We start from the raw sequence: 19798 nt of genomic DNA, 5'->3' as shown, positions 1-19798 counted from the left end.
AAAAAATTGTAGAAACCACTTCCAGGAGTCGGAATAACCCACGCTTATGGCCAACCATGCTCTTCACCTAAGCTGTGGTGTGGCGTACAGCCCAGCAGCGACCAAGGAAAAATTCATCAGACCTCGAAACTCATTCTACTTGTGAATCCACACAGAGATCAGTGTGACTCAGCAACTGCTCCGGAACCCACACACTTCCCGTACCAACTAAAATGAGGAAAGCCCCTCTGCATTTAACATTCATAACATCAGGCATTTACAATGGAAACGTTAGAATAAAAATACCTATATTTCCCACCAATACGTAAGTGGTAGACAAAACACCGGCTAAATGAAATCACCCATCTAATGAACTGGCCGAACATGATCTACCATCACCAGATCTCCATCAAATTCTTGAACACATAGACCCTTGCACTCCACATGTACACACTAAACTGTGGATAAGGAAACACTCAGTGCAGCTTCAAAGGACTTTTTCTGGAATTCGTATGGTGAATCTAGTGTTCGTACGTCTGAAGTGCTTAGTATGTACATGCTTAGACACCAGACTAAATTCTAGGATTTAATTATGATTTTAACAGAGATATCCTGGAAAGATCATAAAGGAGAAACGATGTCAGTTTTCGTGAGCTTGAAAAGTCTTTCTCGATATTCAGGCCAATTTTAAAGGTTCGACAGGGAGATAAGAAATCAAACATGTAATTGTGTTTATAGTGATATGCTAGCTTTCATACACTTAACTGGTATGCCGGTGGTGGGAACAAGGGGACTGGGTTCAATGAGAGATCTTCAACTTCCAGTAAATCTATCCTCCCATTCCGAGGTGGAAAACGGAGAGAAGATGCCAGCAGGCTTCTATCTGTACTGGTAGCTACTGATGTTGACATCTGTAGCCATGACTCTTCATGCTGAGGAGGATGGATCTGCCAGAAAGGTGTTCCGCAATCTGCGCTCATTGCTAGGTCAATTGCATTGATTGTAGTTCCATTGGTGCGTGAACAATAACCATGCCGTGCTGTCGCTTGCCGTAGAAGTTTCTTGGTTCTTCCGTACTCGGAATTTAAAACCACAACCCCAAGGCTCAGGCAAATAATCACCAAAATAGCTATGATTAGTATAGCCGCCAGTATGGTCACCCAAGTGTTTGACTCCTGCGGTCACCAAAGGACAAAAGATGCACTAATGCAAACATGCGTTCACATTCACACATAATTGCAGATGCATTCGGACACACGCAAACGGATACACATTTACAAGTAAATAATCGCATTCAGAGTTAGATGGCCGGGATGATGCGTACTCAATGTTCAAGGTGTATTTTTCTTTCTTTTTACTAGCAAACAAAGCCCTACTAATAATCAGGGAAAGAGGACAACTGAAGTATGAGTGTGTGTGTGTGTGCGCAATTGTGTGTGCATGTGTGTGCGTGTGTGCCTAAAACAACCTTAATGATACTCTGAAGAAAAGTTGCATCAAGTTTTTTTTTAGGTGTCTTAGGTACCTACCATTCTGGTGGGAAGAGTCAAACACAAATACTAGTAACTGATCTTCACGGGTTTGCGGATGTCGAATGACCAATCAGGATTGGTATTGAAGAAAGTTGATCGAATGCCGCAGGCGGGCAACCATAGGCGGTGAAATGACGCTAGTTCTGACTTTTATTAGAAGTCCAATTTGCAAGGGTGATATGAAACAGGATAGAACTTTAACAGAACGTAAACCAAAGTGATATCCTTCTTTAGCTTCTAAAAAACCCATTGCCGAGGAATATTCAGTTGGCCTTAGGTAATTTTGTCTACACCACCTTCCAGGAGTGGCTTTCTGTTGTCCAATCGCATGTTTTCCGTATACGTAAAAGATAACGGCCTTTTAAGAGCGGAGTGGAGCACTGTCAACTCACCTAACCACGAGAACACTATGATGTGACACAAACACACTGACTCGTAGGGTTATAATACGAGATGACTCCCAGCTTGTACATGCATGCTTTCCCATGTTTTCCCTTAAACCATGCAAACGCATTTGTATCAGTGTTCCTACGTCCTGTCGTGTGATTCGTCGTGTGGCCGTGTACCTAAATTGCAGTGCTAAGACTGTATTTTCATTCACACGGACGAGAAGACCAGGAAGGAGCACGAAGCATTGTCTCTCACCTTCCAGCCAGCACCACGACACGGCAATCCCACTTGGTAAGTGTGTCACTGCGGCCCTCGTGCCTAGAGGATTATGGTGTGAAGCAGAACGTATCATGCTAGTGCTTTGAACTATGCAAGTTAGTCATTTCCCAGGAAACCTGTTCGAGGGACACTGCAAGTATTGTGCGGCGGGGGAGTTGAAACGAAACGGACAAGAGAAATACCGAATTTGCAAATTTACATAGCCTTGTAAGTTCCTACATGAAGTGATATGCACTTACATTACGTATAAGACTATGATGAATTAAGATGAGGAAGGAAGTTGCCTTTATCCACTATCCATCCTTAATTTACATCTCCGGAGCATGCAAATGAACTGACAATATAAGGAAAACGTGTGACGGTATGGACTGGGCCGTTAGACGAGCATTTCCTCAGGATCCAGTTGGTAGTCGTCAGATGATGGTATATTGGTCAAGGATGTTGCCATGTCTAGTCATGCTTCAGACTGGGACTGGAAACTGGTGTCCACTTTTTGTCCACACGTCAAGCTTACTAAAAATGTGTTTCAGAGCATTTAAATTCAGCCGTCAGGAATCCAGATAAAAGAGCTACCTCAACAACAGAATTATGACAAAGAAAAGGGGAACTCAGATGGTGAGCCAAGGAAAAATGTTGCAACATGGAATTTGTGGGCATAAAGAAAAGGGGCAATTTTCAACTCACAACCACTCTATTCAGTTGCTATTCACACGCAGCGCATGCGAATTATGCTAACAGAATTATTGATGGACAGAGCTAGGATAGATTTTTCGTTCCACCCGGCGTGATCAATCATGTGACCAAGCGGTTTTCAGAACAGGCTTGTGTACCGGTATCGATCGTAGATTTTGCTGAATCTTACTTCAATGCGACGTGACTTGTTGCCATATTGACTTCCACTGTTATGAGCGGCAGTAGGTCATGTGGTACAGCTGCTTACGTTGACTTGTCCACTTGTGTGCCCATAATTATGTGAGCTAAATTGCACCCTGCACTTCTCTGTTTGGCTTTTGGTCGGCTAATGTTTACAGTGGAACTGTAGTGGAACTGCAGACGAAAGTGGAACTTGTAGACGAAAATGAATCCGCTATGTGGTGGGTGTCAGGTACACTAATTATGGGTGGGTTGGATGTTTTTGCTCGTGTTCAGTTGATGCGATACAGGAGGCGCGGTGTTGGATACAACCATATGATTAGGGAATTGATCCTTCCAAACATTCTTATACATTTTCGCCGGAAAGCTCATGTTGACATTTTGCCCCTGCCGAATTGTACTATCTGTGTGGCGTACAATATTTGAATGTTGCTTGAGGAAGGTGATACTGACATGAATATCCTGAATCATTGAGCGGAACTCTGAGAACGTCCTTCATCGCGTGTCTCACAGGCTGCTTGCGCTGCTTTCAGGTTAGGCACTCTATCGTATACAGAATCAACGGCTGCCATGATTATGTACTCATCCTCCCCATCCTTTCCATCCTCTTCAGGTTCATCTACAGCATGCGTTGACACCTGGTCACTTCCGACCATTGCGCGTAGGTTTTCATCACAGTGCATGGGGTAGTTTGAATCCTTCCTAGCGAGCGGGCCAAACTCCGAGAAATTTGGATCACTCGGCAGCGGTCGAACAGCTAGGGAGAGTCCAGAACCCGTGCGGCTACATGCATTCAATCGGCTATCAACCAGGCGTTGTGAACTTAGAAAGCGTCCATTGTCTGGGATTTGCGCCTTATCATGCCTTTCAACGGCCGGGATGGTGACGTCGACGTCCATGTGACCACAGCAGGACGGAGTCGGGAGTTTCCCGCGTCTGACTTGTACGAGCAGAACACCAAGACACACCACGCATAGAAGCAGGAGTCCATCCACAGATGCTGAAATAATTTTCAGGGCCTCGATTTGATCTGGAATGTAATTCAAAAAGAAATGAATGACATACTTAGTCGTGTATAAACACGTTCTTCATATTGCATGCTGCCTTACAGGGTAATCGCAGTGTACAAGAGGGAAACCTAAAAGTACCCCTTAACGTTAGCTTCATTGAATAAGTGCGGACTCAACCTAGAACCCAGTACACGCCTGTTTGCTGATGATAATGCAAACTCGCGGCTTCTCTCATATTCAATCCTCCTTTGGCCATATTTTGTATAACCTTTAGTACTGATAAGGCTGGGTTTTTAGTAAACGAAAAAAATAATCGGTCTGGATCGTAGCATCTACTAGACTGGTACCATAGGTATAATTTTAGATTTCAATGTATGCGTAATCAATGCAGAAGTGAATAAGCATAAATAAAGCTGTGTGGACCCTGGCTAGCGCCAGACGTTACTGAAGTAACGTCTCTTACTAAGCTGCGAGGCATTTTTAGATTACAATGCTTGCGTAACCAATGCAGAAGTGAATGAGCATACATAAAGCTGTGTGGACACTGGCTAGCCCCAGACGTTACTGGAGCAACGTCTCTTGCATAGCTGCTGGATTAAAACGAAACTTCACATGTTTGTATTAGCCTGCACCCCATCACGGCCTATAATAAACGTTGACGTTAAAATCTCTGGGCAGCCCATAAAAGTGACGCCGCAAAGCTCTCACCTTGAACATCTTTACAGTTGCATATATTGGCATCCATAGTGGCGGCCTGCGTGAATAACAGTGGCTCCCTTTACAATCCAAAACACAAACGTGAATGAGTAGAATGATCACCAGCAGGTTTTGTTCATAACGGGAGCAAAAGAAGAAGAAAAATGTGAGCAAAAAAAAGTCCTTTGGGCGGTATGTTGGTGTAGGTAGGTGTTCACTTGCCTCATGTATAGTGGCCGCTTTCCAGCTCTTAGATGCTTACTACCGGACGGAGGAACTCTATTTCTAGATTTCGGTGGTAATATTGGAAAATGATACAGCTGTTTCTATTGTATAACAGGAGGACGGCTGTCATACCAGATGAAGCCATTTGGACGCATTTTCAAGCTAACACACCACAGTTTATCATTTTCATCAGTGCCCAGTACGAGATATCTCGTGTTGATTTTTTCACCGCCACTGATTTGGTTCGGCTTTCTGCTACATGCATCCGGATCGGCTATCTATTCACCCGTCACGTCCTGTGCAGCATCTACTGCCACGTCATGCGAGGTTACTGGAGTGTGTACGGTCCACTAGATTGAAAGAGTGCTTCTGTGCTTGCTTGAGGCATGTGCAAAACGCAATCCCAGCACTTCAAGGTTCCGGTTTCACGTGGTATTCGTCTGGTAGGATGCGTACAACAGGAACGTTTTGAAGATGCGTTCTTGTATACGAAAACGTCGCGAAAATCAATGCATTATGAAATGGAGGAACATAAACGTTTCTATTTTAGCTGGAAAGCATGCTTTTCCAAAACGTAGTGTGAAGTCTGCCTGTCAATGCGAGAGTGTGATTCGTTTTATCTCGTACTCGTGACGCATAGCCACCTCTCCACCTACCCCCCCCCATTCCTATGGAGCACAGTTGTTTTCATTGCGGCAGGAAGTCGCCTTTGATTGTTGGCTATGTCATTTGCTGATCTCTGGAGAATAATGGTGTATGATTACGTATTCACTGACTTGAGGGAAAGTCAAAGACCCAAATTACGATAATAAAAAGAAAAGAGGACCAAAGAGCTGCAAGTTACGCCACGCTATAATATCCACTAACACCACCAGTTACTGTACAACCAGATCATGCGATGATATGGCACGAGACTGACCAACGGTACTGACGTTCTACAACTAACTGGCAACCAACCCTAGTAGACCCAGGTGCTCGAAGTCCGTACATGGTATCCTAAGTTCGTACGCCCATAATTTCATGTTCTGTTATTGTATTCGACTCAAATATTTTATGGAGGGGACAGTGTGGTATGTTCTCCTCGCGTACCAATTTTCAGGGATCTACGATAAGCAGAAGTCCCATACCACGGGATCGGGCCCGGGAGTGGGTTTTCGAGTGTCCATACGAATACAAATTGGGTTACATTCCATGCAAAAATCAACTTTGCCAAGACCGATTTCGAACGGACACAGCGTCAAACAGACCTTCACTCAATCATCAAGAGCCAGCTTAGAGCAGACAATGGCCAGAGGAGAAGAATTTACAGAGAACCAACAATCCTTGGAGAAAGGTTGACACTCCTGGCATCTCCACCACTGTTTTCCCGCGGTTTTCACAGCGCAGCTGCTTCTTCTCTGAGCCGACTAAAAACAGCTTGCATTGCGGCAACAAACTACGCTTTTGCAAGAAATACTGGTGGAGGCACATGCCAAACATATCCCTTCGGTACTTTCGTCGTAACCGAGGGATTGCAAGTTAGCAATTAGCAGAAATATGTGTGTATTTCGAGTCACCTCTGATCAGTACGGACTTAGAGTACCCTCTGCGACACCAAAATTTGATATGAAAAATGAGCGAAATCCAGAGAACCAGATCGGATCGAAAGATGGCCTGGTTCAATCGAGCCTGGCCTCAGAACAAACTTGGACAAGATACCTTCCATCCACGAGCAGGATTCTGGCAAGTGATCATTGCTAGCGTGAGTTTCAGCTCGGCAAACACACACTGTAAAAGTGTACGGACTTCGAGCACCTGGGTCTACATCTTGGATGTGCACTCCAACAGCCTTCCAACTTGGAAGATTCTAAGTTATAGAAATAGCATAAGAAAGGGAAGGTGACTGGTAGTGCTAGCGTTATAGTGTAGTTTGGAGCTGTCTGAACTTTTCTTCTTCTAAATTAATACTTGGCTCTCCAAGCGAGTCTAGTTGCAATAATATAAGGCAAGTACAATTATTTTGTATTCAGCCCATTATCCAAGGGGGGCCTCTGGCCCGAACTGGCATAGTGGGCTAACAAGGTCCACTCAAACGTAGTTGGTTTGACTGCACTGTGTTGTTGTGAGCAGCAGTGATCCCTCGTTCTTGTACCTTGTTTCAGCTCGTATTTTTAATCTACTTTGTATTTACCCGAATATCCAAGGAACGGAGGGTCTCTGGAACACATAGTCATATGGGGCGAACAAGGTCCGCTCAGGGATAAATTGAGCCAACTTTGAGCGAAATCGAATATTTGGCCATGTCAGGTGATATTTGGTCGTTACAGACATTGACCACAATAATATTCAAATAAACCAATACTAAGTTTCCAAGAGTTTCGAAGGAATCAGTGTTCTTTGTCATTACACTGTGCTCACAGCCAACTCTCCCCCCCCCCCCCCCCCCCCGAATTCCCTCATTACTAGGGCTCTACCTACATCTTCTCCAACCCCATCTTCACGCCCCACACCCACCAGACTGCAACATTAACATCACACACGCGCACACACACACACACACACACACACACACACGCGCACACACACACGCACACAGGCAAACACATGGATGCACAGTGACACACTCTCACACACACACAAGTACAGACCCACAAGCACGTGCATACGTACAAACACAGAAACCTTTCATATACGAATACATCCACACAAACACCCATACTGCAACACAGACACACAGTGACATAGACACGCAGAAACAGAAACAGACACACACACAGACAAAACACACAGACCCCATTTCCAGCACCCATGGACACAAACCAAGACACACCTTGAACCTTGAACGCCCATTGCCGTAGCCAAGACACACATAGGCTGACACACATGCAGGCATATTAACACCCAGACAAACAAAAATACGTGCACATTTGCACACAGCGATGCATTTTAAAACCACAAATGCACACACATAAAACAGGCGCACGCACGCACACCCACTCACACCCACATGAACACACACACACATAAAACAGGTGCGCAAACCCATGCACACACATGAACACACATACACACACACACTTGCGAGCATAAACGCACAAGAACACAAGCAGGCGTCAGATTTTCCGGTTCGGTAAGGTTGTGCAGAAATGTGTAGAAATTTTACATTAGGGAAATCCTCTAAAATATTTTGATTCTAGAAAATATATAGGAGAAATATAACTTACCTACTATGAAAAAAAGGAAAAGGACAAAATATTACGAGTTAAGGCTAGCTGTCCACCAAAGTACATGTAACCAGATCTTATATCATCAGCGAGTGCGACAAAATAGCACAAAGTTCTAGTTACTATGATGCAATCATCTTCGAAATGTTCCATCTAGATCAAACTCATGGGAATATGAGGATGTCATGGATATACTGCAAACAGTCTCGGTATGAAATGCCTTGCTATAAAACTATAATAAAAGTATACGCCATGATGTCTTTCAAAAACCATACAAATACTACAAATTACCGGTGATAACTACCGTTGTATAAAATTTCCCCTCTCAACTCACTCGAAGCATGTCAATAGTTGATTAACTTAAATAGAAGATTCCAAATTTGTTATGCTATCCTCGTAGTTTGGTGGTGGGGACAGCGGAAATATATTGGATAACTGTTCTTCATCTTCCATGGAATCTAAGGTCGCCTCCTGATTCGGATAAGGTAAAGCAAAAGCTTGCGGGTTTGTCTCATTTAGATAATTAACTGGTGTTGACATTCGTGGAGATAAGTCGTCGTATGAGGGGCAGGTATCGTTCACGTCAGTGGTCAGTTCCAGCGCTGTTGTGTTCATGTGCGTACCAGAATCGTGCTGTTGTGTTTGACGTAGCAGACGATCCTCGGCCCTTCGGTATTTGGTGTATAAAATTGTTGTGTAGACACTCAGGATAATAAGGACAACGACTGCTATACCAAGAATGCTTGCCAATATGTAATTCAAAGTTCTTGATTCCTGAAGTTATGAAAGAATAACCGCAGCTCCACATGCGCACATGTTCGTATCCATCCAGGCACACGCAGAAACACGCACACAAAGATACACGTGTAACACACACGCAGGCATAAACGCATACAGAAAATGGCATATACGAACACACATGGCCCAACAAATACTTACTTCAAACGCAAGATCATAATGTGAAGCAACTTGGAAGAATTGGTATGAATGGGAAGTGCATGGGGGAATACATGTAGGGCAATAGTGTGGGTTCGAATCCCAGTATATGCCTTAAAAAAATAGGAGAATTGAAAATTTTATAACATCCCTATGCTTTTTTTGCCGTCATCAAGGCGGTAGACGGTGTCGTATTACCCTCGATCGTACCTGTCCCGTACTTACCCCGTACCGTGCCGTACCATCAAAGATGGCTGGCCACAATGCATATTCAAATAAGGCTTTCAAATGCCAGATCATAACGTGAAGCAACTTAGAAGAATTAGTATGTATGCGAAGTGTATCGGGGGATGCATGCAGGCCGCGCGATAGTGCAGGTTCGAATCCCAGGTTATGTCTAAAAAAACGATTTTTTTAAAGAATTTATAACATCCCTATGCTTTTTTTTGTCTAGGTCATCAAGTCAAAAAAGCATAGCGTAGGGCCCTGGGCTTCCAAGCTCTCTCGTTAACGAACATTTAAATCTCTCACCTAGTCGTACAAAACTACAGCAAACCATCTCTTGGCTGCAGTTCTTTAAAATATTCAGTTCTAAAGAAATTTTAGCTCGCGCGCATCTGACTTACACTATGAGACCAAGAATAGATAAACGAGAATGTGCAAGTTGCGGATGGGTTCCCCCAAGGCGGAATTTTTGTTGACGTAATCTTTTCTACGCGCCCGCGCTGCGAGTCTTTTGGAAACGTTTGCCTCGTGCACTTGGCTGGGCTTTCCATTACAAGGTTAGTGCCGAGCACGTGCTCTCATGCAGCTCTGCAGCAAAATGCTCGTTTTTCTGAGGCAAAAAGGTGCTGTGGGGTATCTTAAGATTGTGCAGGAGAGATCCGGAGTTGCACCCTCTTGTTCATCTACTCTTGATGAGCCGTATCGCAAAGCGAGTAAGTATAGGATAGAGCAACGTGAACAGTTAACAGTGAACAGCAGCATCAGCACCACCATCAGTAGCAAACAGCACACAAATCAGCCTAGAAACAAGAAAACAACCTACAGACCCTAGCAGCAGCATCATCACACCCCATCCAGCAATAAGTAAGCATTTACATGACATTACCTGCTACTACAATACTCAACACAAACTGAATATTTTACTGAAAAATGCCCCCCCCCCCCCTTAACATCGGCAAACAAGCGCCAGCCCCTGTTCATGTCTAATGCCGGCTACCTCTCTTGCATGAACATGGCCTCTAAAATGTTGCAGTCTACGTACAACTTCTGCCCTTGGGTCAGAAATTAAGCCCGGGAAACAGGGTAGGACAGCTCAGGAATAATGTTCAATCATGCCCACCCCTAGGCATAGGTGTAGCATTCTTCACCTAACGTTGGTGCTCTAGGCTGTGCTTCCTCACCAGACCCTCTTAGTCTGGCTAACATGCGCTTTAACGCATACCAACGAAAATACATTTTTCTTCTTTCTCCATTTTACACAAGTTTCTAGTACAATGCCACCAAAACACCCATGACACCACGCAGGCCTGCCCATTCCTCTCTTTTTCTGTTGCTGTATGTTTATTGGATAAACATGAAATTTTGATTGTGTTATCTGCATATCGATGTACACAATGCTCAGTACCGGTACGGATAGTCGTTTTTGGTCTTTGCTTTCTAAAGATTCATTCAAAAAGTTCATACTACCAACAAACAGAATTGGGCAACCGTTCAGTTTAAGTGGCGTTAAAACATGTGGTGTTAAGTTACCACCACATGTTTTAATGCCTTTCTAATAAGGTACGCGCTAACAATCTGAGTATTGCCAATAGGCCTAACCCATAAGGTATTGATTAGGTTTCAATAAAAGGCAGCTCACATTATGCGCCACACATACTATTGGCCCTTCTTCTCCCCTGCTCCTCTGGGAGGTACCAGGACTCGATAGCCAACAAAGTCATACATTTACACAGTAAAGTTGTCCATTTGTGTGTGTGTCTGTGTCTGTGTCTGTGTCCGTGTGTGTGTGTGTGTGTGTGTGCGTGCATGTTTGTGTATGTGTGTGTGTGTACTCGAAGTATGTGTGTGTATGTGTGTATGTGTGTGTGTGTGCTACATTTTTTATTTTATTCCAAGCAATACATGGCTGGGGTAGCCAATGACCACTTCGCGTGGCGATTGCAGGGTTTTTATAGCCAACCACGGCTATATGGTGTATGTATGTGTGTGTGTGTATGTGTGTGTGTGTGTGTGTGTGTGTGTGTGTGTGTGTGTGTGTGTGTGTGTGTGTGTGTGTGTGTGTGTGTGTGTGTGTGTGTGTGTGTGTGTGTGTGTGTGTGAGTACTTACCATAATGAGACATCCGAACTGCACTACATAGCTTTCTGATCCACCACTGGAAACACCGAATCAGGACTGCAGAATGATAACGAGCCGACCGATTTGGGTTGTGGTTATATCGGTGGCCACTTTCAGGCAGTTCTATTGGACGGTATACTACGGCGTAGATCTACGTCCACCCCAGTCACAACGTGACACTCGCGATAACTGGATTCTAGCAGTATCCCGCACTAGGATGATGTCCAACAGCTCAGACCTCAAACATCAGGTCCTTCCGAGAGGCAATCTCCTCTCTAGATCTGTATAACGGGAATGGCTTGGTTTTGATCTACCTGCTGGGCATAATCTACTCCATCAAAGCAAGCTACTCCTGGACTGGACTTCTTCTGAACTGTGTGATCTCGTGGCTTACTCCTTTGTGCGAGATAATACTTTCTAAGAGCGATATCGGGCATCAAGGCGGCCCGTAGTACTCTATGGTGGGACATGAGAAAACCACGTCGCGGTGTTATACTTCTGAAGTATCACACAGCGTACATCATTATAACGGCAAAGAGCAACCAGTGCCACCCACGCATGATTCCAATTCGTTTATTCGGCGTAAATTCAAACTTCCCCAATCCTGTTGCTTCCGCAACGATTCTCAGTTTTACTCCAATCGGCTGCGCTGTAGCTGTAGTCCATGGACCGGTTCAACACTTGCACTTTCACGAGCAGGTTATGCATGTTTCGCTTCATTGATGCCATGAAATATTAGAGCCTTTCTCATTTTGGGCCTGAGTAGTCCCAGACAGATCCTGCCGGAAATTCTTTCAGCAAAATATCGAAGAATTTCAATAGCGGAAATTGCCGGCAAAATCGGAGCAAAATATCGAGATGGTGGGTAAAATCGATGCCTGATACTTGGATTTCCTTGTTTCTTACCCGGTCAGCATGATACACTGCCAGGACAAAATCATGTCACCGAAATTTCACTATGGATCGACATGATTTTGGACGAACTTAGGGACACCTGCGAGGAAACCCGTGTTGAGAAATCGACCCTGCGATATTTAGGAAACGTTGTACGGGAAGTTGATAAAAAGCACGTTTTTCCGGAGCAAAATGGAGCAAAATATCGAGTTTCTAATGCCAGGCTCGGCAAAATATCGAAGATTTCTCAGCAACTTTTTGCGGCAACATATCGAGGCGAGCGGAGCAGAATCTGTCTGGGCCTACTCCTGAGTACGAGTCGTAGACATACCGCGGTACCGCGCGCGTGTATCGGTACATGGAAGAGAAGGGCAAGGTCCAAGCACCAACAAACAGGCATATGCCATACAGAGCAGATTTAGCCGTAACAGGTTCCATGATTCCGTGGACTATGAGCGCGGCACGCGGGGCTTGCACCGAACTGAAACCAAGAGTAGATAAACATGTACCGGTATCTACTCTTGCTGAAACTAACGTTACTTCACGCGGGATGAAGAGACTCGGCCAATGACTGGATGAATGAGGCACATGTGCATAGCCTTGTCGAATTCACCTTACCCTGCTGGCCTTGGAACTACAAGTAATCGTACTCAATCTGCTTGTAATCAAACTAGGTAGACATCGGATAGCTTTGGCCCACCTCCGCCATGCCTCCAGCAAAAGCTGCCGTTCGCGGGCTGACGGATTCGGAGGTAAAATTGTTGTGCTCCCTCCCCGGGATCGAGTCTTCGATTTTAGACGTAGTAAAGACGCTGGCAACATTTGTGACGGAGTCCGCAGACCGCGAGACACGACTAAAGAATAGGATCGATGATTTATCGAGGCAAATTGCAGGCCTGAACGAGGAGGTTGTCGCCCTCAGGGAGTCCGCCATTGTCGCAGCAAGTGCTTCTCCCCTGACTCCTCCAGCAGTTGCCCACAACCAGCACAGCCAGCGTACGATGGAGAGTACAGCGGGAAGGACCAGCAAGCGTACCCGTACTCGCGCAGGCCAGGCTGCCACGTGTACCACTGATGCAGACGAACACCGTAGCACTTCCCGTAGCGTGGGTGACCCTGCCAGTGACCATGAAACGTCAACGGAGGATGAGGACAAGTCCCAGGCAATTGAGCGGCCCACTGTCAAGCCCAAGCCACTGAAGCTAGAGCCAATCACGGATGACACGTGGAAACTGGTATCAAACGAACCTCACAGAGTGAAGAAAGCCGTAATCTATGTGGGCAATTTGAACTCACATAGCAGTGAAGAAAGTGTCAAGGAATTCACCGAGCAACGCTCTGCAGCAGTAAACAAACCGGTGAAGGTTCACCAGTGCAGCATACACACCACAGAAGATGGGAAAGTGTCTGCCCGCTTGATGATCGATGCGACTGACCTTGAAATCGCCACTGCTCCAAACTTTTGGCCTCGCCCACTGTACGCGCGGGTTTGGCGCCACCCTGAGCGTCCGAAGGGGGACACCTTGTCCGGCTCACACAGTGACACTCTCAGTGATGCTCCAAAGGGGGACACCTTGTTCGGCTCACACAGTGACGCTCTCTCCGAGTCCTCCGACACTCAAGCTCAAAGCTCCAATTAGATCCTTTCGGATCCTGCTGACGAACACATTTGGACTACTGAGTAAACTTGGTGACTTTCACCATGCTGTACACGTTCACCAACCTGACATTGCCATTGTCACAGAGAGCAAGCTAACCCCTGAGAAGGCTACTGATTCCGAACTGTCCTTGCCTGGGTACTACTCCCCACTGCGGAAGGATCGAACAGCTCATGGAGGAGGAGTTGCGGTTTGGGTTAAAGCCAGTCTGGCCCTCCGAGAACTCGATGACATCCAGGTCGGTAATGAGGAGCTAATATGGCTGAGTGTCAGAACTGTGGATAAGAAGTCAGTGGCTGTGTGTGCTGCATATCGCTCTGGCTCCTGCCACGACAATGACATCAGTACCCTTGAAGCCATCAGTGCTGGCATAGACCTGGCCCGTAAATCTTGTCAATATGTGGTATTGGCTGGAGATTTTAACGTACACAACGTGGATTGGCTCGGCAGCACCAAGACAACTCATGCAGGTGTGTACACTGAAGACATGTGTGCTTTTCACTGCTTGGAGCAGCACGTGCATGAGCCCACCAGGGGCCTTAACCCACTCGACTTAATAATGACTGACCTACCGGGAGATGCGACCGTCAATACCTTAGCACCTCTGGGAAACTCTGACCATGCCTGTGTCCTAGCTGACTTTCATGTAAGCACAGCAGAGGAACCACCAGTGACCAGAACTGTCTGGCGTTACCAACGCGCAGACTGGGACAGACTCCGCCACTTCTTTAGAACAACAGATTGGCAGTCCACTGTCAGTGATTATCCTGATGCAATGTGTATGCACTTGACCCAGAATATTCTGGAAGGAATGCGCCGATACATACCGTCTAAGCAGTTGTGCATGAAACCATCTAACCCCTCTTGGTGGACACCGGAATGCACTGAGGCTGTAGCACAGAAACAAAGAGCATGGAGGAGACTCTGCGCCGACCGGTCAAGTGCCCAGCTGCAAGCCCGTTACAATGTCGCCAAGCACTCGGCTAACCATTGCCTGGCAACTGCCAAGCAGGCATTCACAGCAAGCCTGGCGCAGAAGTTAGCCTCTGGGTGTATGGCGTCTGGTGAATGGTGGCGAACCATCAAGAAGGCCTCTGGCCACGGAAACAGCCCATCCATACCTACTCTCCGCAGCACCGATGGTACGGAGCACGACACCAACCGCAGCAAAGCAGAGTGCATGGCCGAACACTTCGCCAACAAATGCAGTCTAGGGGCAGACGACCTATCCGCTCCATTTCCTTACGTCCGACCACGTACTGACCGCAACCTCTGCACCGTCCGGTTTCGCGAAACCACAGTCGAGCGAACTCTCCGCCAGCTCAACCCCACCAAGGCCACTGGTCCAGATGGGATACCTGCCCGCGTCTTGAAAGCTTGCTCTGCAGAATTGGCACGGCCGCTTTCAAAACTATTTACATGCTGTCTTCGCTCCGGTATCCAGCCACAACAGTGGAAGGTTGCAAACGTGGTTCCAGTCCACAAGCGCAAGTCTAAATCGTCGCCATCAAACTATCGACCAGTGTCGTTACTGAGCATCCTCTCCAAGGTCATGGAGACCATAGTCAACAGGGCAATGAGCAACTTCATGGAGACGAATCACGTCCTGTCAGAACGGCAATTTGGATTCCGTCGCGGCCACAGTGCAGCAGACCTGCTGACTGCTCTCCACCACCAGTGGGTGCACACCGCCGGAGATAAAGGAGCTTCTCGAGTGCTGGCCATCGACATTGCTGGAGCATTTGACCGGGTGTCTCACACTGGTGTGTTGCACAAGGCTAGAGTGTATGGCATCTTGGGAGACCTGCATCGGTGGCTCCAAGACTACCTCTGCAACCGCACACTTCAAGTCCTCATCTCCGGCCAGACATCAGCCAGACGCCCAGTTAAGGCTGGGGTGCCACAGGGCAGTATCCTGGGCCCCACCTTATTCTTGGTCTACGTCAACGACCTTGAAGACCACCTCCCAATCGGCTCCAACCTTGCCTCATTCGCCGATGACACAACCCTATACGCCGAAATTGCAACGCTCGCTGCTGTTCCTGACAACGCTAGAGTACTCCAGGCTGCTGTCGACCTAGTATCCAGTTGGGGCTCGGATTGGAAAGTGCAGTTCGAGCCAGCCAAATCTCAGGCCCTTACAATTTCCCACCATCGTCGGGACTGGCCAATACCCCCCATTGTCTTCAATGGAACTCCTGTCGAGGAGCAGCCCTCCATCAAGGTACTCGGCGTCACGTTTGACCATCAGCTAAAATTCAGCCAGCATATCCGAACTGTTGTAGTCCGAGCAACGCAGAGACTTGGAGCCTTGCGCAAGGCATTTCATTTGCTGACTATTCCTGCCCGGCTTCGAGCCTACAAAGCCTTTGTCCGGCCGGTTATGGAGTACTGCCCAATCGTCTGGATGGGGGCAGCTTCTTCCCACTTGAATCGGCTGGACTGGGTGCAGGAGCGAGCCATCAAGGCAATACATCCGCAATGCTGGCTTCCTAGCCTCATAATTCGCCGCACCATCGCTGCCCTCTGCCTCCTGTATAAAGCCCTTTGCGATAATTCTCCCGCTCTTCTCTCGAGAATGGCTCCACCCCCGACACACCAACCCAGGACCACACGCCTCACCCGCCAGGCTGTACGACTGTCCACCGCGCATCCCCATCAGTTACAGAATGTTCTTCCTGCCAATTCCAGGAACAATGTGAGCCGAGCCTTTCCCCACTCCGTCATCCCAATTTGGAACCAGCTGCCTACCTCTATCATTCCCCACCCATTTCACCCAAAGAACATCCAAAAGTTCAAGACAGCAGCTTATCACCATCTCCTCAGAACGAACTGGCACTGGGCCACTCATAGCATACGCGAGTAAGAGGGTACATTGTCCTAGCCTGCTTGGACATACATGTAATCTCTCCTCACGGACAGTCTCCTCTTGAATTTAAAAGTCTAACAGCGTTCACATCAATACTCAACTTATTCTTTTGCTCACTGAGCAATACAATCTTTCCATTTTCTTTCTTCTGTTTTCTTTTTCAATTTAATCCTCCCTACCCAATATCCCTTTGGTGCGTCCATGGAGCTATGAAGCCGAGACCTCTGGTCGGCGGAGCTTAATGGGCCCCACCACCACACTCCATCATTCACCCCAGTGTCTGGAGATATGTGGATTTTGTAGAAAAAAAAAAAAAAAAAATCATATGGGATTGTTTTCTTTGTAGAGTAGCATTCGGTGGAACAGCTTTCCAGAGACATCTTGCCTGAAGGCTAATCTCGTCTCTGCTGCCAAGTTGCTTGCGCTGCAGCGACGTGGTACGTTCCCTAAGGTGGTGTGCAGGCTAGAGGCAACGAACAAAAACAATTACTTCAGTAGTATTTTTGTACAGGAGCGTGGTGATACAACAGCACGACGAAGACTAATGATTTTGACTCGAAAGTATACTGTCGGAGGACGTTCAAAATGCTTCTGTTGAAGAATCTGAAGGGTGTCCTCTTTTAAAATAAGACAACCTTTCGTGTTTCCTTGGAACATATGCAATTCTTACCCTCCGAAATAGCAATAGTTTCTAACGGGGATAAATACCATGCTGCCATACCAAGTCCTGTTTTCAAAGACCGACGTTTCGGAGAAGGACGAATTCCTACGTCTGAGTTATTGATAAGGGAAACCTGGGAAGAAACATTTTCTTCAGACCTCGAACACCTTGTTCACACATGTACATCGATGGAATGTGAAGTTGAGTCTTGTGAACTTAAATGCCACGTCCATTGAACAATTGACTTGGTGTATGTTTGTAGTGAAGGCGCATCACCATCACCAGGATCCTCTACGATATAGCTCTGCGTGCGGGTATTGATTCATGGCGGTTATACATTTGAAGTAATTTACACTTGTACATCCAATACTACAAACCCTTCTTTTTTCTTGTTAGCAATCGCGTCAACAGCATTCTGTCCAGCATCGTGCTATCTCGCCGAAATTCCCAATAACTTTTGTACAGAAGCGCAAGAGTTGGCATTGTTCATCCGTCATTACAGGTTTGATGGATTCCACACGTGCTATAAACACTGTCATTCACTTGTCTTCTTGCTCCTAGCCAGATGCCACTGCGTTATTATGTATTTCAGTAGTATTATGTACTCAACTTCTTATTTTGCTCACTGAGCAATACAATCTTTTCATTTTCTTTCTTATTTTGTTTCCTTCTTCAACATTACCCTCCCTACCCGATCTCCCATTGGTGCGTCCATGGAGCTATGAAGCCGAGACCTCTGGTCAGCTGAGCCTAATGGGCTCCATCACCAGACTCCATTATCACCTCTGTGTCTGGAGATATGTGGATTGTGTAGAAAATGTGTAAAACATGTAATGTAGCATATTTTCCACTGACGTGTTATCTGGGGAACAATCTAGGTTGGTTTATGTTTGCGCCTCCAACGCACAGTGTGAACATTACATATGCAGCGCCATTATCTTGAATGAATGACTCGCCAGGCAGGAGGCTGCCACCAGTCGTGCCTCCTCCACCTCTCTAGTTTCTCCTGAAACCATTCATGTTCTGAAGGCCAACTTTTCCTAATTCTTGTGTATAGTGGATACATATTCCTTGTGCAAATGGCTGTGATAGCTTTACAACAGCCACTGGCTCTTTCATGGACTACGACTCCATCAAATACAATTGCAACATCGTGCTCAAAACTGGGTTGATGATTTTAATTAGTATCTGAAATACGTCCGATTAGTCTCACGTATATGTAAGAGTGCTTCAAATGGCGCGTTGCCTATTCAGCCGCATCGTCCAAAACGTACAGATGTCATACTCATGAGAGCTAGACCTCATGCCAGGCTAAAATGACCAAGACCGAAAGAATGTCAGACCAAGAAATGCGTTCAGGTTCTCTAGGTAGAAGTCTAGCGCTGGCAATAATTCCCATGCCAGAAGAAGCATAATAGATGCACACTGGCAATGTAGAGAAATACTCAAAACCTAACCAGAGAAATAGACAGGAAGACCAGAGATAATACGCTACTGGATATAACCACTCTGCGAAAATCACTAGAATCGAAAACTGTCACTGTTTACACAATTCTTTGTTGCCATATTCAATAGGTCCGTCCAATAGAGTAGTAACAGGTTTTTCATTTGACCCGACGAGACCACACGACGCTTGCAGACCACAGCACGAACAGTTCACCAGCTACACTCCACGAAAGTAAGTAGTAGTACTCCTGACAAGTCTTGTTTCGTTCCATAGAGAAGGTCTGCAAGCGTCATTCTTCTCACTACTGTCGTTCTACTCGAATTCACGAAACAGGTCAGCGATGCTGAAAGCAGTCTACTAGTACCTTATTCTCTTGCAATATCAAAACCATCATTTCATTCATGTTGGCTGATGATCGCACCGTGGTGCATGATCGCCTACAACAACAGAACCTTCCTGTCCACTACTTGACCCAAACCATTATTTCGCATAACAATGAGTTAGAACGGAATGTGAATTCTGGGGAACTCTAGAATGTTACTTTAAAAGATCAAAAATAGACCAAAATTACTTTTGGTGCGATCACAGTAATGATGGTTATTGCAAAAGTTAAAATAAATTCTAACTTAAAGTCAACATGTTTACAGTTTCTCAACGACTTTTCCAAACTCAACTGAGTACCAGCAAACATGGATTAATTGTAGGGTAATATATTCGCAGTATAGTCTGGCATCTATAAGAGCTCCAAGGAAAGTGTTTACGCGAGCAGAAGACGTAATGGCTCTCGAAGTTGTGCTTCTAGCC

The 19798-nt window shown here is 46.1% G+C and overlaps 1 long non-coding RNA gene across 1 annotated transcript; it reads right to left on the bottom strand.

The window, feature by feature from the left end:
- Nucleotides 1-2183: 2183 nt before the first annotated feature.
- LOC135812557 (uncharacterized) lies at nt 2184-4910 on the bottom strand. The gene is made up of 2 exons (XR_010552850.1): nt 4772-4910; nt 2184-4083 (listed from the first exon to the last, which is right to left on the bottom strand). It is a non-coding gene; the product is annotated as an uncharacterized LOC135812557 (long non-coding RNA).
- Nucleotides 4911-19798: the final 14888 nt, after the last annotated feature.

The sequence above is a fragment of the Sycon ciliatum genome, chromosome 3 (genome assembly GCF_964019385.1).
Source record: "Sycon ciliatum chromosome 3, ocSycCili1.1, whole genome shotgun sequence".
In the NCBI taxonomy this organism is placed as follows: domain Eukaryota; kingdom Metazoa; phylum Porifera; class Calcarea; order Leucosolenida; family Sycettidae; genus Sycon; species Sycon ciliatum.
This window is presented reverse-complemented; position numbering and strand designations above follow the sequence as displayed.